The 21,617-nt window shown below is 58.2% G+C and overlaps 1 protein-coding gene across 1 annotated transcript in view; it reads left to right on the top strand.

The window, feature by feature from the left end:
* The first annotated feature begins 758 nt into the window (after positions 1 to 758).
* SRCIN1 (SRC kinase signaling inhibitor 1) overlaps positions 759 to 21,617 on the top strand; it is a 148,241-nt gene continuing 127,382 nt past the window's right edge. The window contains exon 1 of the mRNA XM_074979069.1: positions 759 to 855. The gene's annotated coding sequence lies outside the window, so the exon portion shown is untranslated. The remainder of the gene's footprint in view (positions 856 to 21,617) is intronic.

Raw genomic sequence — 21,617 nt, 5'->3', positions numbered from 1 at the left:
AGAAGGTCATAGGCTTGATTGTGAATTCCTTTATGTTCTTGTGTTATCAGCCTTGCTCGAAGGGGGTCTTTCGTTGGTTTTCCTTTCCGGAGAATAAACGAGGTTTTTGTTGCGCCCTGGATCAATGTTCCCTTAAATGTTTTCCCAGGCATGGGTAGAGTAAATTTTGTTCTGTGCATCCAGACGTGCGGAGGTGCACCACCCAGGGAAACACAAGGCTGCCGGCTGTGGTTGCTCTGCTAATCAGCTGGGCAGCACCTGACTCTCTCCCGGGTGGCTGCCCCAGCTCTCAACTTATGGGAAACACGGCCCCGCAGTGTAAATGTGACAGCTGAGTCAGTCGCTCCTGTCTGTAGGGGAGAGCCCATGCTGGCTGGCTACAATGAACGTGGCCCATCATTAGGGGCAGTGTGGGGAGAGCCAGGCGGTGGAATATTTATCAATATCTCAGTTGCAGCCCTGCCTCCTGGGTCCTGCTGCCTCCGCTGGAACCAGCGGTAATTACACGCTGCCCTTATTATCATAATCTCCTCCTGGCGTTTAGACTAGCCACCTATCGCTGGGTAAAACGGAGGGGCCTCGGAGCGTGAGGGACAGATCTCCCAGCCCCTGCGCTCGTGAGAGATTCATGTGTTTTCCCCCTTCGAGCCTTTGTACATCGCCGAGCCGTGCGGGCGCCCCCACTCGCGCACGCTGCTTTGCTCGCGCTTCAGCCTGCGGGCTCAGAGGGTGGGCTGGGCCTGAACCTCTCGGAGCAAGAAGGAGAGAGCAGAAAGAGCCGGCGAGGCGAGAATGGGCAATACACCCTCTCAAGGCATGTCACTCTCACTATGTGCATCCATTCTTAAGTAGCAGGTATTTTTTTTTTATTTGTGTGTTTCTTTTTTTTTTTGCCTCCTCCCTCCAACGCCTGGTGCGGTGTGATGCTGAGGACTGGGTGCTGCCACCGGCTGCTCGGTGTGAACGGTGGAAGATTGGGGGGGTGGGGGGAATGTTGGTTCAAAAAGGGGTGCCAGAGGGGATTGAGTCCCCCCCCCCCCTTCCTGCAGTGACCAGGGAGGACCTCCGGCGACTCTCTCACCTGGCTGTGGAGGTGGGGAGGTGACTCTGCTGCCGGCTGTCAGATGAAGGTGCTAAGCTGGTGCTTGTGTCTACTGCCAGTGTTCGGTGTTGTGTTGTTGTCAGGGCTGCCTGGCTCCATGGGGATCGAGTATCCTTAGAATCGGCTGTCCTAGCAACGCCGCTGGAAGGAGTTATTTTTTGGTGGCCGAGGGGGGCGGGGGGATGTACTTTTCTCTCTCTTGCCTTGCAGCGGTGTGGTGTAAGTGCTGCCTTCTTTGCCAGTGGAGCTGGCTTCTGAATTTCCCTTCCTTTGCTCAGGCCGCTGGTGATGTTGCTGCTTCATTAAATCCCGGAGACAGATGGGCCGCGGGAGGGTGGGGGCTGGCTGGTTCGGAACTGGTGTGTTGGATTTTGGCGAGGCGGGGGTGCGATGGGCAGAAGCTGTGTTCTGGCGGCAGGAGCTATTTTAAGTGTCTTTTAAGGAGGTGGGAAAATACAGGACATCACAATTGGTGGGGGGCTTAAAATAACTGGATCCACTCGTCCTCTTCGCTGCTGTGACTCGGGGTCCTTGGCTGCTGGTGTGCGTGCCGAATAGGAAAAGGCACATTGTTCCTGGCGTCGGGGCGGGTGCGAGTTGGGGTGAGCCCCTGCCAGGGTGTTCTTCGCAAAGAGGGGTGTGCGTAGGGGGAGAGCGGCTGTGCCCCCACAAACAAGGGTTCCAGGTGTGCCAATTTCACCAGCAGGTTCCTGGGGGATGGCACCCCAGCCCCCTGGCAGGGACACATTTGTGCCATTGGGTTTGCCAGCTGAGGGTGCGTTCGGTTGAACCCCGAGTTCTCCTGCCTGGCAGTGGGGAGCAGGCGGCAGCGGGGGAAGGGCAGATGGGTTTCCAGGGGGTAAGAGTGAGGGAGGCTGTGGTAAGGCTCCTCTCTTTTTGCTTGGCCTTGTGCGTGTCTCTCTCTGCACAGCCGCCTCTTCCTTTTGTTCCCTGCTCTTTGCCCGTGGCTGTGGTAGGCAGGCTGCGCTCCAGCGCATTCACCGTGCTGCCTGCCAGGCCCTGGGGCCATGCTCCGTCTCCGAGGGAAGTTCTGTCAGCCTGGACTGCTCCCTCTAGGGACTCACAGACCACTCCAGCAGCAAGAGCCTCCCCCTGAGCCCCGAAACAGGCTGAAGCTGGGGAGGGCGTATGAGATTCCCTGCAAGGGAGGAGGCAGTGCAGCTGGCTGGGAGCAGAGGTGCCTGAATCAGGCCCAGAGGGGTACGGCGCTGCTGGAACTGCCCCCGAGTGGGGCCACAGCCAGACACCTGGCTCTGCCCCCTGCCTCTCACCTGGCCCCGGGCCCCACTGCTCCCATGCCACGGCGGATGGCATCAGCTGCTGTTGTCACTGCCCTCTCACCCGGCTGGGGCTGCCCATCCAGGGAGGCGGCTGCTCCACCACGGTGCATTTACCTCCAACGCTCTGGTCTCCCCTTGTCAGGGCTCTGCTCCTCCCACCCCAGCTCCAGAGCGCCCTGGGAGGCAGGAGGGAGGGAGTCCACCTTCCTGAAGCAGCCCCATCTCGCCAGGTGGGGGTGCCCATGCCCAGGGAGCTGTTGTGTCCCCGTTAATGGTCCTGGTACGGGTTCATTCCCCATGCCAGCCCCTAGAGCTCCCACCTGTCAAAGACCGTTGGAAATGGAGCCGTACTTGCTTCCTGCCAAGCCCTGGCTTCCCGAGGTGGCCAGCCTGTGGGCCGCAAACATCCCACTCCTGGGCTTTTACAAGTCTGCTTTTACCCAAGCTTGCAGAGCCACTGTCTGCAGTGGCAACGAGGGGTCCTGAGGCACCTTATAGATTAACAGAAATGTATGAGCATAAGCTTTCATGGGCAAAGACCCTGGGTCTCTGCCCACTAAAGCTCATGCTCATCCATTTCTGTTAGCCTATAAGCTGCCACAGGACCCCTCATTGCTTTTGCAGATCCGGACTAACACGGCTCCCCCTCTGATACTTGTCTGTAGTGGGCACCCCAGGCTGGCATGGCTGAGGCCAAGTGTGTAACTCTGCGGCTGTGGCTTTGAGAGGAAGCATGGGTATGTGGTTAAGGTACTGGACTGGGAGTCAGGAGGTGAGCGTTTAATCACCAACTCTGCCACCGACTGCCTGGGTGGTCTGGGAAAGTCACTTAGCCACTCCATGCCTCACTTTTCCCACCTATAAAATGGGAATAATAACCTTTCCTTTCTTGCCTGGGCTGTCTAGTTAGCCTGTGAGCCCCTTGGAGCAGTGGCTAGCTCTTGTGATGGGGATGTGGGTTGCAGGTAGAGGCCACTGGAGTGACTCGATACAAAGAAGAGCAGGAGAGGCTTGCCCCATCTCCGCTAGGGGTTACATTTTCTCCAGGCTGGTTCATGGACCCCTTGCTGGTGGCTGCTGTCAGTTTCTGAGTGTAGCAAGGGGGCCTCGTGTCAAGAGCCTTAGCTGCAGCCAGAGGAGAGTTTGCCTGTCTGTCCCTTCAGTTCAGGGTTACCTGACCATGTTCAATGAGCAAAGCCCCCACCGGAGCAGGGTCCAGATTCCCTTTCACATGGTCACGTCTCTCCTCTCTCTTGGCCCGAGGGGCAGAAGCGCTGCACACAGCCTAGCGCTGGATGGTCACACCCATCGGAGCGGGCCTTGGTACCAGCATCTGGGTGAGCCCATTGCACCAAAGAGCGCCATTGTCCCCCAGCCCACGCAGGGGATGCAGGCAGCTCCCTCTGCCTTTTGTGGGGGAAGGGCAGGGGGAAAGAAATGCCCAGGAGGTAATTACAGAAAGGGATTCTTCTTTGCTGCACAGTGATCTGTACTGAGCCCGGGAGTCTGGGGTGCCGGGGGGGAGGAGGAAACAGGTGTGAGATGGGACTAGGCCTCCCCAGAGTGCTGACTGAGGGGAGGAGCAACACGGAGCTTCCTGTCTCTTAGTGTGTGTGTGAGTAAGTGTGTGCGTGCACGTGTGAGTGTGCATTAGTGTGTGTGCATGAGTGTGAGAGCCTGAGCATGTATGTGTGAGCATGTGCGCACGAGTGTGCGCAGATGTGTGTGCGTGTGCGTGTGCGAGTGGAAGGCGGCCGCGCTGGAGCGTGGACAGCGCAGTGTGTCGGCACCGAGGGGAGCTGTGCCGGGGCACACACCCGGGGCAGGTGGGGTGCTGCGTAGCATCCAGGCTGCAGGGCTGAGTGCACAGCTGCAGAGACCGTAGTGTTGCACTGACAGACCCAGGACCAGCCTTCCTGGCCCAGGCCCCACCGAGCAACCTCCCTCCCGGGTAACGTGTCGCCTGCCCGTTGCCCCCGGGCACGCGCTGTGACGGTGAGCTGGGCCTGTCCTGCCGGGGGCTCGGCTCTGGCAGGGTCACGGGGCAGGCTCTCTCTCTGATCTCTCAGGGACGGGGGATGGCCTCCCGTTCCGGCTTGAGTCTCCCTTGGATAGGCCTGGCCTCTTCCCGGCTCTTGCACAAAGCCGGCCTCTCTTTCATGAGCCTGAAAGCCTCTAAGCCCTGGGGCGGGTCCCCGGCTACGCCTGACGCACTGGACGGTAATCAGAGCAGCGGGATGAGAGCTGAGGCTCCCCTCGGCCCCCCCGGGAGCTGGGAGAGGGGAGGTGCGAGCAGGCTCTGCAATGCCCGAGGGCAATTAGCAGCCCCCCCGCAGCCTGGCTTAATGTCGTCCAAAGGGAGGGAAATTTCGGTTCCGGCCGTGTGTAGGTACGTCGGTGGGAGGTAAACCCTTCCGACTCGGGCTGGCAGTGTGAATACACAGCCCTGAAAACAGCCCCAGAGTTCCACATGGTTAATGAGCTGGATGAGTGGAGACCCAGCAGCCGATTGTGCTGCCCCCCCGCCCTAGGGCGTTGGAACCAGGCTGGCGCGGAGCTGGGGCCTAGTCCCTTGTGGGTTGGGAAGTTCACCTGGCTCTGTCTTGGGTTCTTACTCCCTTCAGGCCAAGCTGGAGGGAGGGAGCAGGACGGGGTTGAGAGGGAAATGCCTCTAGGCAGCTTCCGCCCGGGCCAGCGTAGGCCCTGTGTAAGGTTTGCCTTGCCCTGGCACCAGCTCGTCGGGCCATGGGCCCATCATCTCGGGGTCTGTCCTGCTCAGGGACGTGACTAATGCGATCCACACACCGAGGGTTGGGTCACTGTCCATGCAGGGGCACCCAGACCACTCACAGAGCCAGAACCAGTCTCCTCTCCAGCCTCAGCCAAGTGGCTTTTTGCTCAAGCTGCAGAGGCTCCTGCACTGTGCTCCAGAGGTCCCAGAGGCTGGAGTCTGCCTGTGGGCAGTCACACCAGCACCTCTTCTAGGCGGTTGGGTTTTTCTCCTTTCCTCCCTGCTGGGCAATGGCCAAGCGTGGGCCTGGCCTCCGCCCAGTGAGAGCCCGAGGCGCGTGGATAGCCAGGGTCGAACCTGGCTGGGTGTGGGGCTGGACTCAGGCTCTGAGCCAGATACACCCCGCCATGCTGCGACCTGGTGCCCCAGGGCCCGTTCATTAGTGCCTAGGAGGGCCCTTTGGGAAGCTGTCTCAGGGCAGGATCATCCTTATGACTTTTGTTGCCCTCTGCAGCCGGAGCACCTGCCTCCTCTGTTCCCGGCTGGGTGTGGGGCAGTTGCGCTGTGGGGCAGGAGCAGGGCAGGGAGGCTGGTGGGGAGCAGAAGGACTAAGCAGCACAGCCAGCTGAAGCCGGGGGCCAGGAGTCGGAGCAAGGGGGTCACGCTAGCACCAGTGGTCCAAAATATACACAGCATAGGGCACGGCAGGCTGAACCTCTCTAGTCCAGCAGCATCTGTAATGCGGCAGAGTTTTAGTTCACTGGACGACCACTTCTCATGGGTGCGGCCAAGTTTCCTGCGATCCCTTAAAGTTAGTTTCCAGCCAGCAGTCCTGGCGCTCCGTGTTCTGGGCTGTTATTTCTCTGGAATTTACCCCTCATGTCTTCTAAGAGCCCAGCCAGTGGTGGAAGTGTTGGTGGTGCTGCTGGAAGATATTGACCTCCGGCAAATTCTCTCATTCGGCACCAGTCAGCTCCCGAGGGTGCCGGACGAGAGAGGTTCAACCTGTACTGAAGCGCTGGTACCTCACACTGCTGCATGCACTGCGCAGGCTGAAGGATGAGCCTGCAGGGCAGGCGATGCGTTGGCAGAGTTTGGCGGGTATCTTACAGCTTCCGTTCCTGTCTCAAAGGCGCTACACAAAGGAGAGAGGCCATGCATGGTACCGGAGCTGGCTTCTTCCCAGGGGTATCTCCAGCACTGCTCTGTGCGGTTGGAAGCAGGGCCATGGCTGTGGCATTGTACCAGGTCCCAGGCTGCTTTAATCTAAGGTGTTTGCTCTCCAGAGGGGCAGCTCCTTTCACCTCCCCACAGAACTGGCCTCCTCTGGATGGCAGTACGTGGGCTCTCCCACATCCACTCCCTGCCGCGGACCTGGATGGTCCCAACTTGCTGGGCTAGGGGCTCACGGTCCTCCTGCCCTTTCCATGTGGCCAGCTGGGGGAGAGCGCGTGGTACCGGCAGCCCCTGGCGTCCCCTTGGAGCAGGGAGCAGCTCCTTTATGCAGTGCTCGGCTTGCTCAGCCTGAACCCAGCCTGGCTCTGGGATGCTCCCCCATGGAGCTCACATCTACCCAGCTCTGCAGCAGCACCTGTCCCAGGTGCTGATTCCTCCTGCGACCTTGCATCTCCCCCGAGGGCTCCTTCTCCCACCAGGGGTGAAGACACAGGGGTCAGGGCGGGGGGGTGGCCCTGGTTCATCAGTGGCAGCGGGAGGAGGGAGGAGCTAGCTTTTCCCTCTCAGCTGTGCTTGCTACCCCGCCATGTCCTCCTTAAACCCCTCCCCCAGCCGCTGGCCTACTGGCGGCGCTGGGCTGCAGGTGCAGTGGTGCTCAATGAGACACTCGGCGAAGGAGCTGAAATGCCTCTTAAAAAAAAAAAAAAACCAGATTGCTCATTTGCTTCCATGGCTGGTGGGGCAGGCAGGTGCCGGGGGGGGGTTGACAGAAAGTGGCTGTCAGCTGTTTTTATTTGATTTCCTTCCTCCTGCTGCACACATTCTGCTCTCCAAACACATGCAAATGAAGGGGTTCTGAGTTCCCTACCCCACCGGAGGGCGGCCGGAGAGGATGGGGCCTGGGTGGGGAGGAGGAAGGAGTGGGAAAAAACGGCATGTGCCTTTTGGGGTGGGTGTGTTTCATTTCCCCCATGCACTGATGTCCAATGTACATGGGGGAGGGGGCTGCAGGAGAGGATGCCAAGGGCCTGCCCTGCCCCTCAGGGCTCCAGCCCTCGCAAGCCACAGCTGCTCCCAGTGCCACCTAAGCAAGGGTGAATGCCACACAGCAACTGGGCGTGATGAGCAATAAAATCTTTCCTTCACCTCTGCCGTTGTTTCACTGACAACCCGCGACCCCTGTGCTCTTCCTGTCATGGTCCGGTCTTGTCTGGGCAACCCCCTTGGAAACTCCATGAGACCCTAGGCCCTCTGGTTGGCTATGATGCTTCTGATGCTGCAGCGCTGGAATCTCAGAGCGCCCCGTGGTCTGTCGCAATGTCCCCTCCAGTCATTTTCAGCCAGGTGCAGATTTTTCTGTCCATACGCAGAATAAATTTTGTTCTGTGCACTGAGGCAGGTTCAAATGTGCACCACCGGTCGAGACACAAAACCTAGCTCTGCTAATCAGCTGGGCAGTGTTGGACTCTCTCCTGAGCACAAGCACACAGCTTACTGGGAACACTGGTCTGTGATGTGTTTCTCCTCCCAGCTCCCCTGTGCTACCTCCCTCCCATTTTACAGAGGGGGAACTGAGTCACAAGACTCTAGTTAGACCTACCCACTCTGTCTTCAGTTCAGTTAGCATGGGTAAAAGGAGCAGTGAAAGCGCAGCTGAGCCCTCCCGGAACCGTGGGCCCATACATTTGTTGCCAACTGCCACTGCTGTCTCTTCTCTGCCCTTTGCAGCTGTGGGAGCAGGGTTAAAGCTGGTGTGGTGAAGCCTTGCTGAGCCACAACCACCCCTTGGCTAGCAGCAGAGATGTCTGCTCATTTGCTCCGGTCCTTAGAGCGCCCAGCAAGAACCAAGGCTGTTCCCCTGGAGACTGCCCTCGCCTACAGATTGAGCCTCTCTCATCCGGCACCCTCAGGACCTGACTGGTGCCGGAGGAGAGAATTTGCCAAACCACGGGAGGCCAATATTGTCTGGCAGCATCACCAACACTTCCACCGGGCTCTTAGAAGACATTTGGGGTAAATTACAGCGAAAGAACAGCCCAGAACAGGGCGAGCCCAGGACTGGCAGCTTGAAACACTTTATGGGACTGTGGGAAACGAGGCTGAAATCAGGCCAGATTACAGCTGTAGCACTGGGTGGGGGCTTCTGGCCCTGGCTGCTCAGCACCTCACATTTGTTTATTTCTATCACACCCCAATGGTGAGGTGCTAAGTGACCTGTACAAGGGCGCACAGGGGAACTCTGCTAGGACAGAGAATTGACCCCCCTGTCCCATATGAACCAGTAGAGCAGCCTCGCAACCCCATCAAATGAGCCAAACCTGTAACAAGGACACCTGCTGCTTCAGGAGGGAGTTTATCCCTATGGTGCAGGGCGTGTGCAGGGTGTGTGTTAAGGCTCTGGCCACCTTTGCAGAGCTATTTTTGCAGGCCCTATTCTAGCTTTCCCCACTGCCTCCACTCCTGCCCCACTTCTTCCCCCATATGCTCCCAGCTTTGGTGGGGATCTGGGAACGGAGCAGGGGGGGAGCGAGTTTGCCCGGAGGAAGGAGCCACACAGCTGGCTGGCAGATGCTGCCTCCTGTGTAACTGGTGGTGTCATTTCCCCCTTGCTACAGACATCCCCTTTGCCCTTTTATCTGGCTGAGCCTGCAGCTGGTAACTTTGGCTGACGTCGTCAGTTCTCCAGTTTATATATTTCAATCACAGCCCATTTAGAGCCTCCATGTTTTAATTGGCTGGCTGGATTTGTGGCTTCTGCCTTGCAGCTTGTCTGTTGGCTCTGGTCCAGGACCTTCTTGTTTGTCCTTTGAGTTTTCACACCCCTTCCACGGCCCACAACCACCCTGGCCTGGGGCTTGTCTCCTGCAAAGGCACTTTCCCATCCCGTCCTGCCTCCTGGTCCCTCTTGGTGCTGTCATGGAACATGGAGACTCCAGCACCTAAGCCACTTAAAACCAGCTCAGGCCACGTGCCACAGGTTAGAATCCTGGCCTGGCTGCCAGTCAGCTGCAGGTGGCTCAGTGGTTAGCACACTGGCCTTGTAAACCAGGGATTTCAAGATTGTTCCTTGCTGGGGCCTCTAGTGTCTTGGGGATGCATTAGAGAACGTCCACCAGAGAGCAACCAAAATGATTAGGAGGTTGGAGCACATGACCTACAAGGAGAGGCCAGGGATCTGGGCTTATTTAGTTTGCAGAGGGGCGATTTGATAGCAGCCTTCAACTTCCTGAAGGAGGCTCTAAAGAGGATGGAGAGAGGCTGTTCTCAGTGGTGACAGGCGGCAGAACAAGGATCAGTGGTCTGAAGTTACAGAGGGGGAGGTGTAAGTTGGATATGAGAAAAAACTACTCCCCCAGGAGGGTGGTAAAGCACTGGACTGTGTTACCTAGAGAGGTGGTGGAATCTCCATCTGTAAAGGTTTTTAAGGGTTGGCTTAACAACATCCTGGCTGGGATGGTTTAGTTGGGGTTGGTCTTGCTTTGGGCATGGGGCTGGACTCAATGCCCCACGGAGATCTCTTCCAGCCCTAGGAGACTATAGCTGTGTCTACACGTGCACGCTACTTCGCAGTAGCTGCGCTAACTTCGAAATAGCGCCTGTCACGGCTACACGTGTTGGGCGCTATTTTGATGTTAACATCGCCGTTAGGCGGCGAGACATCGAAGCCGCTAACCCCATGAGGGGATAGGAATAGCGCCCTACTTCGACGTTCAACGTCGAAGTAGGGACCGTGTAGACGATCTGCGTCCCGCAACATCGAAATAGCGGGGTCCGCCATGGCGGCCATCAGCTGAGGGGTTGAGAGACGCTCTCTCTCCAGCCCCTGCGGGGCTCTATGGTCACCGTGTTCAGCAGCCCTTAGCCCAGGGCTTCTGGCTGCTGCTGCTGCAGCTGGGGATTCATGCTGCAGGCACAGGGTCTGCAACCAGTTGTCGGCTCTGTGGATCTTGTGTTGTTTAGTGCAACTGTATCTGGGAGGGGCCCTTTAAGGGAGCGGCTTGCTGTTGAGTCCGCCCTGTGACCCTGTCTGCAGCTGTGCCTGGCACCCTTATTTCGATGTGTGCTACTTTGGCGTGTAGACGTTCCCTCACTAAGCCTATTTCGATGTGGTTCTGCGCAACGTCGATGTTGAACATCGACATTGCCAGCCCTGGAGGACGTGTAGACGTTATTAATCGAAATAGCCTATTTCTATGTCGCTACATCGAAATAAGCTACTTCGATGTAGGCTCCACATGTAGACGTAGCTTATGAGATCTCATAAGGATATTTCTCTCCAGGCCACTGATTGTGATCTCAGTCCATGACCATCCCATGCAACGTTCAGAGGGACACTGCTCAGACATCCCGTTGACCCTACCTCAGGGCTGCTCTAGATTGTGTTTCCCATCAGCCGGCCGTCACGGCACTAGGCGAGGCAGGCTGCAGGCTGAGCTGCTGCTTCCAGTTTTCCCACTTTGTCTGAGCCACTGAAGCAGGCGTGTTGACAACTCACTGCTCCTGTAGCACAGAGCTGCCCCCTGCCCCCCAGCCCTGCAGAGCTGGAGAGACAAGGCAGAGGTTGTTACCTTCTGACTTTGCATCCTCTTTCCGATCCCCAGAGCACCTGGCGCGCTGCTCATGAATGCCCTGTGATTACTGGCATCAAAATCTCATCCTGGGCGCTGTTGCCATTGTTCTCGTTGAAGGGCCTATTCAATGGGGAAAAGTGAGGGTGGCAGGTGGGAGCCAGGAACCCAAACCCCCAGACTGCTGGCATGGCTTCTGGAATGATTATTGCTCTGCTGGGAGCTTGGAGTGGGCGGCGGGGTTTGTTCGTCATAGGGGGCACTTGTTGCTGATGGAGCACCAGTGACAATGCTACATTGGTGGATCGCTGTCCCCTGTGATGGACTGAGCCCAAAGGGACCACACTGAAGGTGCTTGGCTGTTTGTCAAAGCATGAGGCTGGCAGGAGGGTTGCATGGGATGTGTTGCTGTCCTGAATCCCTGGAGGCAGCTTGTGGGGGTTTGACTCCCTTTTCCTTTCTGCCCCCTTTCATCCCAAGACCCCCTGGTACTTTACCTGCCCCTCATTCCTTATAGGCCGAGTGGGCAGGCCAGCGGATCACCTCTGAGTGGAGGTGGAGTGATTTGTCCACAGTCAGCCAGTTGAGTCTGAAGCAGAGCTGGGAACAGGAGTGGAAGGTGGGCGAGAGCTCCATTCCCAGCCCTGTCCCGGGTTTCCACTGTGTTAATCAGTTAGGTCCGTATTTTCAAGCACACCCAAAAGTGGTTGAGGAGCATAAGTCCCCTGGGTTGCCATTGGGATTTAGGGGTTGTAGGTGTAACCCACATGCCTACTGGGCATGGTTCACTGCCCTCTGAAGTGCCACCTAGACCACTTAAATGGAGAAAGAATGAGGCTCCTAAGCTGAGCGCCAGGTGGCTTTTAGCTCAAACTGCAGCAGTTCATGCACTGAGATCCCAGGTTCAAGCCCACCTGTCAGCAATTACAGAGGCACTTTTGGAAATGTTACTTTGATTTTTCCCGAAAGTGGGGATAATAATACCTCCTTGGTGTGTCTTCTCCCTCCTGACTGTCTCCTCTTCCAGGCAGGGACTGTCTCCTGCTAGGTAGGTACATTAGCCAGGTATGGTGGTGTGTAAAGTATAAACAGGCCATGCCCAGCTAACCCAGGTTCTGGAGGTGTGTTGACAGCGCAGGATGATGTAGGCGGGCAGAATAAACAGCCCTATGCAACAGAAGCCCCAGCGTGTGTCTCGACATGGCTCTCTGTGCAGTGACTTCTATGTCTAGGCTATTGTTTTTAGCCGTGGAGTGTCCTCACTGACTCTCTGGTGCCAGAAGCTCTTTCCACCACAGGGAGAGGCTCTGGCAGGGAGGCTGGGAAAGGCTTGGACAGCAGAGAAGGGCCTTTCACCGTGACGCGAATCTGCATGTGCCTAAAGAAGTCTGATGAGGGTCAACAAGGATAAGCGCAAAGTTCTGCGCTTGGGAGGGAGAAATCCCAAGCACTGCTACAGGCTGGGGGCCGACTGGCTAAGCAGCAATTCTGCAGAAAAGGACCTGGGCTTTACAGCGGATGCAAAGCTGGCTATAAGCTGACAGTGCGCCCTTGTAGCTAGGCAGGCTAACGGCATACTGGGGTGCATTAGGAGGAGCATTGCCAGCAGATCTGGGGAAGAGATTATTCCCCTTTATTTGGCACTGGTGAGGCCACATCTGGAGTATTGCATCCAGTTCTGGCCCCCCATTGCAGAAAGGATGTGGACGCATTGGAGAGAGTTCAGCGGAGGACAATGGAAATGATTAGGGGGCTGGAGCACACGACCTACGAGGAGAGGCTGTAGGATTTGGACTAATTTAGTTTGCGGAAGAGAAGAGTGAGGGGTGATTTGAAGGCAGCCTTCAACTTCCTGAGGGAGGGCTCTAAAGAGGATGGAGAGAGGCTGTTCTCAGTAGTGAAGGTGGCAGAACAAGTCTCATAGTCTCAAGTTGCATTGGGAGAGGTGTAAGATGGATAATAGGCAAAACTGTTTCCTCAGACGGTGGTGGAGCACTGGAATAGTTACCGCGGGAGGTGGTGGAATCTCCATCCATAGAGGTTTTCAAGTTTTGGCTTGACGAAGCCCTGGCTGGGATGTCTGAGTTGGGATTCGTCCTGCGTTGGGCAGGGGGCTGGGCTCGGTGACCTCCTGAAGTCCCTTCCAGCCCTTGGATTCTAGGATTGTACGTGTGTTGGCCGTACTCCTCACCTCCACCATAAGCCCTCTCCGCCCAACGTTCAGAGACACGAGCTCTGGCCCCTGCTCTGAGCTAGTGGCGAGCTGAGCACTGCAGCCTTTTCCTAACCTTGCAAAAGGGCGTGAGCAGTGCAGCTCTCTGCCATCTCCCCCCATTCCCTGCCGTCTCCGCAGGCTCCAAGCGGGGCTGGAAAATCCCCCCTCCTGTCAGGGAAGAGGAGGCAGCAGGGCCTGGGCTGAGTGACACAGTAATAGGGGTAAAACAACCACCTGTCAGTGGAGGTTCTTTCTGCAGCTGCCATTACGTGTGACAAGGGAGAACTGAGATGAATAAGCCGTCCCGTCCCCTGATATTTGGAGCGGGGCTGTCACGGCACTGGGGGTTTTTATTCAGCCGGGTGGGTTCCTGTTCAGGAACCAGCCGCTCTCCAAATAAAAGTCCTTGTGGATCTTCATGCTTGGAAAAATGCAGCTTTTTTCTCCTGCCATTATTGGAGTCCCATCTGCGAGGAGAGGGGCCAGGGCTCTGAAGAGGCATCTGGCCCCAGTGCAGAAGGGTGCACTGGGCAAGGCCAGGGGTCAGCAACCTTTCCCAGGCAGAGTGCCAAAATGTGTCCTTTTGACTCTGTGTATGGGCCACATGCCCGTGATACAGGAGACACTGCCGACCCCCACCTGGGGAGCAGGGTGCAGGCTGGGCCCTGGCCAGTCCCCTCCAGGATCCCTCTGTTCCCAGCTCCCCCAGCCGTCCCCTCCACAGCACTGGGGTTATGCCAGAGCCAGGCAGCTCATTGGCTCTGCTTGAGCAGGGGGGGCAGGGCAGGAGTGAGGGGCATGTGCCCTTCTGCCCGCAGGCTGGCAAACAGTCTTGCCCATCCCACTCTCTGCTCCCCGCTTGCATGGGGGAAGAGGGGTGGGGCTGAGCTCCCGCCACATGCCCCTGAAAAGCAGCTCATGTGCCGGGGTTGCTGACCCCTGGCCTAGGCTCACTGTGTGACGTGAGGGTCTCTGCAGCACCCAGCGCTGAAAGTCACCCCCCGTGGAGAGCCAAGCTTTGGAGAGGACCACTGAAGGCTGGCCCGTCCATGCAGTCACATGGCTGGCAGGCAGAACTGAGCAAACTGCAGGGGACCGCGTTCCCTGGAGGGTTGCTGGAGTCTATTCCTGCCATTGACTGTTGGGCAAGCTGCACAGTTGTTCCGTGCCTCAGTTTCCCCACCTGTACAGGGGAGTGGGTGGCGGCTAACTCCCAGCGGCATGGGCGTGTCACTCTGAGACTCTGAAATAAAAGACACCATGGTCACCCCAAGTAAGAAGCGGGGTGGGAGGCACCCAGCCGGCGAGGCACAGCTTGTTCAGCCCTGGAAGGTGTCTTGTTAAGTTGGCGTGGCCCTGAGGGCTGTTTTCCAGGAAGGAGAGACACCAGCTGACTGCAGGCCAAGCTCTGCTCCCCTGGCGATTGGTGCCTTTTCCCGGCAAGTGCGAAGGTGGCTGGGGAACACTGACTTCTCCAAGGAGAACCATCCGTGTTAGTTGCTGTGGGGACGTTACTTGGCTGCCAGAGGAGGGCTGGTTTCAGTTCTGCTCTGATGTGGGCCAAACTCCCCCTTGACCTTGAAGGAGAACTTTTGCAATCCCCACCCCCCACTGTGCAGCTCATATCCAGGTCCAGGAGAATCGAGAGGGGGCTCTCCACACCGTCACCCAGGGCTCCCTGCTCCTGTGTGCCTCTCCGGGGCATTAATGCGGCCGGCTGGCCCGGAGACCCAGGTGCTGGGAGTCAGAAGTTAGCCAAGAGCTCCCAGGGCATCTCTGGCCTGATTTACTCCCAGCCACGGTGGTGGCCTCGTGTCAGTGGCACCGTGAGCACGTCAGGCGTGCAGCGGGGAGGTGTGATCTCAGCAGAGTTAGAGAGAGAACTGAACTCTTGGACCCAGGGTACTGGATGGGCTTGGACTGTGGCCCCGAACCTGCTGTCATGTCTGCACAGCTCTTTTTAGCCGGCTTGTGCCAGTGTGAGTTTGTCTGCCCATGCTGGGAAGCCAGCAGCGGCGCAGACCTAACCTTTGCTCTTGCCTGTGTTCTGCCTGGGGCTCACAAGAGTTGAAGCTCCTGCGAGCCGGAAAGCTCTTGTCAAAGTCGTGGGGTTTCACACGGGGGGAGATGTAATGGCCTGGGATGTGCAGGTCAGACTAGATCTAATGGTCCCCTCTCGCCGGAACTCTGACACTGGGATGCTGTGTCCTAGGACAGGGGTCAGCAACCCCCAGCACTGGTGCCGAGAGCGGCACGTGAGCCAATTTTCACGGGCATGTGAGGTGGGAGCTCATCCCTGCCCTCCTGCCCTGTGCAGCCAGGAGCTTGGTCTAAGCCAGGCCGCCTGTGGATTAACAAAAGACCAGCTAATGCTCCCAGCCACCACCTCCCCAGGAGAGCTCGGCCTCTTCGCTTATTTATGAATGGAGCTGTTGTAAGGAGGACTGTGAGTGACTTTAAAAAGTGTCACCGGCACGCAGATGGTCAAATTTCGGCACTCCGCCCGGAAAGGTTGCTGGCCCCTGGCCCAGGAAGTGCTATGGGAGTGGGACAGAGAGGAAGGGTGGGTGCAATTTCTGGCCTTCCATCAAACTCTCTCTGTGACCTCGGACCCCTCACTCACTCCTTCTGTGCCTTGAGCTTTTTCTCATTGATGGAGAGGGGACCTACACCCTCCCGCTCCAGGGGACTCTCTTCCTTATGGGCCTTCACAAGGGGAGAAGCCGACGTTCCAATGCGACCGAGGATATTGTCCTCCCATGGATGGCTCCAAGGGGGAAAAGGGCCAGCCATGGCCCCTGATACAGCAGGGGCCTACCCAGCAGATTTGCAGGCATCCTGCTGGCTGGGTCACCATATCTAGCTCTCCCTGTCAGGCATAACCTGGGCGCTAGCTGCACTCCCCAAAGGGCTGGGTGTGGAGTACTTGGCCATGGGATCCATTCCTGCTATTTCAGGAGCCAATCTGGTCATTTCTAGTTCCGGTTGTCCTCCCCGGCCCTTGTCAGCGGCATCCTCCTTGGAGCCCTCGGGCACCTTACAGGCTAACGCATTTATTTGGGCCCAGTCTTTGCTGGGTAAAAGCCACTTTGTCAGATGCACATTTTTAAAGGCCTCCGCCTCCCACGTCTGGCTGCATGGCGGGGTACGAGCACCTCAACAGGGCTGGCAGGTGGGGTCCAGTGATTGTAAACCCAGGTTCACAGGGCTGTGTGAGTGCTCAGACATGGGCGTAAAACAACCAGGTTCACAAACCCCCACCAGGGCTCCCTGAGAGCTGAGCATGGTGGTGGCTGCCCAGGAGAGATACAGGCGCTGCCCAGCTGGTTCACAGAGCCCCCACAGCCAGCAGCCTGCGTTTCCATGGGTGGTGCACAGAACAAAATTTATCCCACCCCTAGATGGACAAACGTCACGGGACCCCTGCCCCCAACCGTCTGTGTCTTCGGAGACTTGCAGTTCTTCAGGGCGTGTGAGGTGTCGCTCTTCGGCCTTGTTTACACGTAAAATGCCGCAGCCGCGGCGTTTCGTGCGGGTGCTGCTTTCTCTGGCGGGAGGGATTCTGCTCTTTGCCTTTTCCATTGCCAGGGTGCTGGACCCACCGGGTAAGAGGTTGGTATAGCAGCATCTGCCGGGGGCGGGGGGTTTCTCATAGCTAGGTGGATGTAAAATCCTGCCATAGGTGGGGTCTTGGCATCTGCTATTGTATTAGATAGGGGTTAATAGCATCCTAGCCTGCTTTCGAGGTTGTGTCTAAAGAGCCTTGATTCTGCTCTGGGAGGGGCACCTCCCCCCCACCGAGCGGGTTGAGAGACCAGATTCTCACACACGCGCACACGCACACGCACACGAATGACTGGGTTACGGTCAGGCAAGGATCTGAGCAGCCAGCGTTTGTTCCTGGCCATCCACCATACAGGCCCATCTCTGTTCGACATCTGTGCGCCGGTTTGGACAATGGCACCCTTTCCCGGGCACCGCTCGGGCCAGGAGGCTTGGTTTGCTTTCTGGCATCCCCCTCCGCTTGCATCTTCACCTTTAACACCGATCTCTTCCCTGCTGTGCCTCCCCAGCACCGGGCGCAGGGAGGGAGGGGGCAGCTGTGTGAGACATATGCAATGCAGGTGCCCTCCATGTGCAAGGCCGGTAATGTGTGCAGGAGAGGGGAGGGACGGAGGAAAGAGCCTTGGTGAGGCAGAACCAGCTTGGATGAGTCAGCACTGCAGAGAGGGGGTCAGCGCAGAGCGGGAAGAGACCTGGTGGGTTGCTGTGTCCTCCTCCCTGCGTCGGTCAGTCGAAGGCCCCCTGCAAGCGGATGCACCTGAACCCAGGTGGTGCTGCCACACCGTCCAAGGGGACAGCGCTGCGCCGGGACCACGAGGGGAAGCAGGTGCAAAGGGAGCTCAGTGTTGCATGCAGGGCTAGCAGGCGCGTGCAGGGCGCGCTGCGAACCCAGGTCTGTGGCCTGAGATCGGCCACGCAGGAGAGGGACAGCAGCCCGACCTGCAGAGACGAGCAGGGCTCTGAGCTGTGAGGTGGAGCTGGGGGGTGGGAAGTCAGTGACGCTTCACCTACGATTGGTGCTGAGCCTGTCACACAAGACGGGCTTGGCTGCGCGCCACCCAGACGCTACTGGGATTCAGAGGACACTAGGGCTGGACGAGACCTCGGGAGGCGGCTGAGTCCCAGGCCCTGCTGAGAGCCAGCTCGTGGCTGTTCAAGCCAAGGGCTGTGAATGGTTTAGGTGAGGAGGGGGAATAATAGTTGGAGTTCGTAATGGCCAATTGCTCACATGAAGATCCGCACGCAGCACCCCACGTCCCCGTTCCCTGGAAGCTGCACGCTTGGGCTGCCGTCCAGCAGAGATTCAGGTGCCGCCCAGCTGATTAGCAGAGCGCCCACAGCTGGCAGCCTGTGTTTCTGTGGGTGGTGCACATCCACACATCCCTTGGTGCGAGTCACAAAATTTATTCTGCACATGGATGCAAAAAAATGAAGAGGGACCCCTGGTCACACCACCAAATCCCAACCCCTGTCCTACTCTGCATTGGCCTCCATATCCCTCATTCTCTAGGGCCATGGGGAGAGGGAAGGAGTCCCCAAGGAAAGGGGTCCCGGTGACTTTAAAAAGCCTCCCCCCGTCCTAGGGCTGATCCCCCAAAGCGGAGGTGCAGGGCCCCAGCCCCGCTGGTGCCTGGTTCTCTCTCCCTTATGTGCTGTCTTTGGTGCTGCCGGTCATTTCTGTTCCACTCCCTCCCCAGCCCAGGCCTGCTGCCGACCCGCTCATGCGGCTCCGGCGCTGCTTCCCAGCTGCCCTTTGATTTATACAAGTGGGGAATCGTGGGGGGCGGTGCTCGCTGCAGCTGAGTGCCACGCCGTGCGGAATGACCCTGCCATGGCCATAAAGCCCAGCGAGCTCGCGAAGCGCAAGGGGGGGCCCTGGCAGCGCCTGCGGACTGAGGGTCTGTCTCATTTTGGGGAAATTAATGATTCCGACCTAATCTGAGAAGCATTATATGGCTCATTAAAAACACATTGCCCAGACCAAACAGAGTGGCTGCTGGCTCACGGGCCTGTCAGCTGGCTCCCCAGCCCTGCCTCCCACTGCCAGGCGAGGATGTGCCCCGCCACCTGCTCTGGGGGCCTGGGGGGTGGGCTGGGGGCTCTCTTTCCACAGGTGAGCCAGGTGGGCCCTCCCCAAGAGCAGCCCCAGCCCTTTGTTTTCACCCCAGACAGCGCTCTAGGAGGGTCTTGTTTTCCTCCTGCCCTGCTAAGACCGGCTGCAGGGAACAGGGCTCACCTGGTAGTTAAAGCTGGAAATGGGGGGGCTGCAATTCCCCGGCCTCAGGCTGCATGGTGCCCTCATAAAGAACATACCCACATGGGATCAAAGGCCAGCGACCAGCCGACTTCGCCAGGGCTGTGACCAGACAGGCACAGTCGCTGTGTAACCCCCCCAGGTGGACTGGAATCGGCAACCTCTGCGGCTTAATGCAGGAGCCTTCTCAGTGTGAGCTAAAAGGAAGCTGGCTGCAGAGGAGACTTGGGCCAGTGACCCACCCCAGGCGTGTATGTTACACCTGCACCCCAGATTGTGTCCCTCACCTCCCTCCCCCCACCCAGTGTGTACTTCGGACCCCCATTTCGGGGCGGGGTGTCATTTCAGTGCCTCCTCCACCACTGAATACTGAGCCCAGTGTCCCTGTGATGGGCCATTGACTTTGCGTGCAGGCACTGGGGAAGAGCAGAGGGTCTCAACCAGGCACTGTGGGGGGCTGCAAGCAGGTTTCTGGGGTTCCACCAAGCAGGGACAGCATTTGACTTTCTGGGGCTCAGGGCAGAAGGTCAAAGCCCTGCTGCCCAGGGCTGAAGCAGAAGCCTGAGCTGCTTAGCTTTGTGGGGCCCTGGGTGCCAGCCTTGCTTGCTGCCCACTGAGGCCAGCCCTGGCTGTATTGTGCAGGAAAACAGGTGTGGGACTGGTGGGCCTGGAGCTTTTATACCCTTGGCGGGTGGGGGGCTCCGAAAGGCAAAGGAGCACGCCGGGGGGGCGGGGGGGCAGCAGCCCCGGCTCCCTGTGTCACACAGGCCAGGATAACACCATGAGCACAAAGAGCTAAGAGGGTCCGTGTTCCTGGACCGGAGCCCTTCCCCAGGGGACCCCTCCCCAGGGTGCTGCGTCCCTGAGCGCTGGGTGAGCCAGTGCAGGTGGGCATTTCTCGACCCCTTGGCTTTCTGCTGCTGCTTCCTCTCCGAGCGGCTTTTAATGGCTCCCGAGGTCTTGGCGGGGTGAAGCAGGCTGGCAATTCCCAGCCCCAGCTCAGCCCCTCTTCCGCTCGCCTGCAGGCTCGCGTTCTCTCTCTCTCCGCTCCCTTCCCCACTGGGTCTGCGGGGGGGCTGAGGGGAAAGAATCAGAGAAAAGAGCATTTGGGATTTCTCAATCTTTCCTCCTCCGCTGCACTGCGTGAAGGCCCAGCCGCCAAGGACGCTCAAGGACACTGCAAAGGAGAGCCCCCCCCATCCCGCCTTTCTCAGGCAGGGCTGCGCCCAGATGCCTCTGCACTGGCCGCACACTCCCAGCCTGTGTGCCCCCAGTATGAGCTCCTGCCTGTCCAGGGCCGTGTGCTGGTAGCTGCTGGGGGCTCAGCTCTGGGGTTTCCCTGTGTGATGGAGTCGGGGGAGTGCATGTGTGAGTCAGGCTGGATGTCTGAGGCAAGCAGAGCAGTTCCCAGGGGCTAAGGATGACCCTGGGGCTACAACTGGCAGGTAACACCTCTGCCCTGAACAAAGAGGAGGGAGGAGCCGAGCTGGTTTTTGAATCGGGGGCAGCAGTTAGAGGCTAGGGAAAGAGAGAGCTGGAAGGCAGCCAGCCTGAGGAGGGGGAAAGCTACACCCCAGAGGGGCACCCCTCAGGGTCTTCTCCCCAGGACGGGTTGGAATGGCTGTCGCTGGCTGCTGTACTGACGCTTCTGTGAGAAACTGGGCATCTGTTGCCTAATAAACCTCCTGTTGTACCTGCTGAGTGAGAGTCACTCCTGCCAGCGGATGGGGTGCAGTGCAGGGGGACCCCTGAACCCCATCACACCCTGCCCTAAGGTGAGCCCTGGGCTGGAGGGGCTGTGGCACTGGGGAGCTTGCCTAGGCCCCAAGGCTGTTTGTGTTGCTCTGGTTAGGTGGAAACGGAGCAGTGTAGAGCTCCAATCAGCTTCCTGGTGTGTATAGAAACTCCTGGGCGTGGCTGTGTGATTGTCCATGCAGACGGGTTCCCCCACCTCCACATCCCCCGCCTTTGGGTGGGGCATTGCACTCACTGTGGTGGCACATGTCCCGGCTGGGAGGGTTGCAGGATGGTGACTCCCTGAGGTGCAAGTTCTTCTGTGGAACTGCACGCGTGGTGCTTCACGTCGAGTGCGTGTGTCAGTTCTTTGTTGAAGCAGGGCCTGGAGGCAGGACAGGTATGGGCCAGCACAAGTCACTTAACCTCTTGTGGGGGGGCATGACTCTTCATGAACAGTAATTAGCACACTTCCTTTCGGATCCTTGGAGAAGGGCGTCAACACTACTTCCACATCGCTGTTGGGAAGGCAAGGCTGGAAGTGGGGAAGTGAGTTGACCAAGGTCGCTTAGTAGCTCAGTGGCAGAGCTAAGCCTGGAATCTGGAGTTCTGCTGTCAGTTTGGTCCTTTTTGTACCACACCGCTCTGTGAGATCCTTGACTGAAAGATGCAATAGCTGGGCACGGGGGCATTACTGCAAACTGGAAATGCCTAGGCCCGCCTCTCCTTCCCCTCCCCAGCCACCCAAAGCCTTAGACATGAGTAAGAGATCTCAGGTGATGGAAGGAGTCTCACTAATAGTCTTTACGCCCTTTCAGTGCCCTCCCCCATCCCTTGTGCAACCTGCGCACTCTGGTGGGTCCTCCTCATGCCAGGCCAGATCGATAGCAGCTGAATGGCTGAGGCAAGGTGCATGATTCCCTTCCTGCCACGGAGTCAGAGACAGCTGTGGCACTAAGGCATGGGGCAGAT

This window comes from Carettochelys insculpta, chromosome 28, assembly GCF_033958435.1.
Source record: "Carettochelys insculpta isolate YL-2023 chromosome 28, ASM3395843v1, whole genome shotgun sequence".
Lineage (NCBI taxonomy): Eukaryota > Metazoa > Chordata > Testudines > Carettochelyidae > Carettochelys > Carettochelys insculpta.
Note: the sequence above shows the minus strand (reverse complement) of the source record. Positions and strands in the feature narration are given on the sequence as shown.